Consider the following 3,308-nt stretch of genomic DNA (forward strand, 5'->3'; position numbering starts at 1 on the left):
AAAAAAAAACGAGACATTTCTTTCTCTTCTTGTTAAAAAAGAAGAAAATCAGACTCAGGAAACTTGATTTTTATGGTGACGATATGAAAAGGGGAAAAAATATATGGGCAGAGATATGGACGAAGAAGACAAAGAAAAGGAATCATAGGATGGAGGGAAGAAATTGATGGTAATGAGCTCATAAGAAGATGAATCTAGACTGATAATAATAATAATAATGATAATAATAATGATAATGATAATAATAATGATAATAATAATAATAACAGTGATGATGATTACAACAACAGCAAAATGAAGATAAATCGAGTGAAATCAAAGCAATAAGAATCAATGAAACCAAGAATCCAATAAGTAAAAGGAAGAAAAGACAAAATAAATAAAGAGAATTCAGCGATGAGGACCCATCGCTGCCCCCCCATCCCCACCCTCTATCTTACCCCTCCCCCTACCCCCTCTCCTTCTCTACATCCACACCCACCCTCTGAATCACCGTCAGCCCCCGCCCCCGACCCCTACTCCCCTCCCCATCCCCTTCCCCATACACCCACCTCCTCCTCCTCCCCCTTTCCCGGCATCACCCCCCCCCACTTCCTCGTCCTCACCCCTTCCCCATACCCCTACCTCCTTGCCTCCTACCTCAGCCCCTTCCCCGGCATCACCCCCCCCCACTTCCTCGTCCTCACCCCTTCCCCATACCCCTACCTCCTTGCCTCCTCCCTCAGCCCCTTCCCCGGCATCCCCCCCCCCCACTTCCTCGTCCTCACCCCTTCCCCATACCCCTACCTCCTTGCCTCCTACCTCAGCCCCTACCTCAGCCCCTTCCAATATCCACCTCGTGGTGGATATTGGTATTTTTGTAAGTGTTTGTGTTATGGTAATCGTGGTAATAAAATTGGTAATGATAATGATATAGATAAGGGTAATAATGATGGTCATAATGATTACTCCTGCTACTACTACTGCTACTACTACTTCTACTACCACTACTACTACTACAACCACAATTTCTATTTTGTTGATTCATTTTAGTCGTTTAACGGGTATTCCGGAATGGAAAAATAATGGGGATGCTTAATCATCAGTTATGGAGGGAGCCTCCTATACTTGTTTATACGTGTATTCCTTGTTTACCCAATTACATGTATGTACGTTTTCTTAATGTAGCATATTATAGACACTGTTGTCGTCGGGTTTGTTTGGTGTATCTGATATGTAAAGTATATTTAAGCTATATACCAATTTTCCGTTTTTAATATGTGGTCATGCCATTCCATTCCATTCCATCTGGGATATAACTTTCATATGTATTCCCTTGTACATCAGATGGGATACGTACTGATGATAGATGACATGAAATGTTATATCCCATGGCGCTTTCAGATATAATGGACTATTGTTCGCTTATATTTTTAATTGCAAAGTTTACATTTGTTTCTTCCACATTGTATGTCTCACCGACCTACCAATGTGGTTTGTATTCAAGCTAACTATCACGGTCACAACATGCCATAGTCATGCTTTTGTTTTACATAAGTAATGTTTATAAGTTCCCTGAGAAAACCGGTAACAATGTTTCATGCTACAGCTTTCAGGTCTAGTAATGAAGTGTGGGTTGTGGTCCGTAGAGTTTAACCGCGCCTCACATAGTTTCAAAAAGGGAAAGAACGTGTAGATTATGTCGCCATAAAGAGTAGATTATTAAAGTCGAGTAGACTGAACTGAGAGTCATATTCGAGAAAATCTAACTGTAGTTTGGGCGAATTAAGGCATCCTCCGCAACCTTTAATAGTGGAAAAAGCGGTGTACTCCATCGTACCTGAGGGAAGGAGGGAGAAGGGAAGAAGAGGAGAAGGTAAAGGAGAGCAAGAGATCTAGGTAAGGTTAATATATGTGATCAAAGCTGTATACACACACACACACACGCACACACACACACACACACACACACACACACACACACACACACACACACACACACACACATATATATATATATATATATATATATATATATATATATATGTATATATGTATATATGTATATATGTATATATGTATATATATATATATATGTATATGTATATGTATATATGTATATATGTATATATGTATATATGTATATAAATATATATATATATATATATATATATATATATATATATATATATATATATATGCATATATATGTATACATATGTATATATACATGTATATATATATATATATATATATATATATATATATATATATATATATATATATATATATATATATATAGTAAGAGAAATGAACGAGAATATGATAATATGAAACTAAACAGTAGGTGAAGATATGTCAGGCAAGAAAGGAGAATGGGAGGAAGCCATAAACTCAAGAGGAAAGAAGTAAGTGAAGATTTGAGAGAACGAGAATGATGATAGACGGGAAGAGCGAGAAGGGTATCACAATAAACGAAAGACAAGAGAAAGTCGAATTGATAAAAGAAAGGAATGGAAGAAACACAGAAGGGAAAAGAAAAAGAAGAAGTGGAAGAAGAAGAAAAAGTTGAAGAAGAAGAAGAAGAAGAAGAAGAAGAAGAAGAAGAAGAAGAAGAAGAAGAAGAAGAAGGGGAAAGAATTGAAAAAAAGAAAAATGAAATGAAAATGAAAATGAGAAGAAGGAAAGGTAGAAGAGGAAAAGGAAGAGGAAGAGGAAGAGGAAGAGGAAGAGGAAGAAAAAGAAAATTAAAATGAAAAAGAAAAAGAAAAAGAAAAAGAAAAAGAAAAAGAAGAAGAAGAAGAAGAAGAAGAAGAAGAAGAAGAAGAAGAAGAAGAAGAAGAAGAAGAAGAAGAAGAAGAAGAAGAAGAAAAAGAAAAACAAAAAAAGAAAAAGAAAAAGAAAAAAAGGGAGAAAAAAGAAAAGAAAAAAGAAGTATAGTTTCGTTAGGCAGATGGTGCTGTTTACACTGTCAACTCCTGAGCCTCTCTCATATTATGTTTACACGCACTTTCATCAACATTTTCCTCATCTCTCCTCGTTTTTTTTTCTTCTCGCGATCGTACACCGGGGAATCGAACCGAACATAATCTCTCAGACAAACATAGCCTGCGTTATGAAATACGTTGAACATATTTGTGCCGAAGGTTTGGCCAAAGGGGCAAAGGTAAGCTGTAGAAAGGTGTATGGTGTATGGAAGAGGAGTGGGGAAGGGGAGGAGGAGGAAGAGGAGGAGGAAGAGGAGGAAGAGGAAGAGGAGGTTGAAGAGGAGGTTGAAGAGGAGGTTGAAGAGGAGGAGGTTGAAGAGGAGGAAGAGGAGGAGGAAGAGG

The sequence above is a fragment of the Penaeus japonicus genome, unplaced genomic scaffold, assembly GCF_977035675.1.
Source record: "Penaeus japonicus unplaced genomic scaffold, GWHDUDI00000001_assembly GWHDUDI00000020, whole genome shotgun sequence".
Taxonomy (NCBI): Eukaryota; Metazoa; Arthropoda; class Malacostraca; order Decapoda; family Penaeidae; genus Penaeus; species Penaeus japonicus.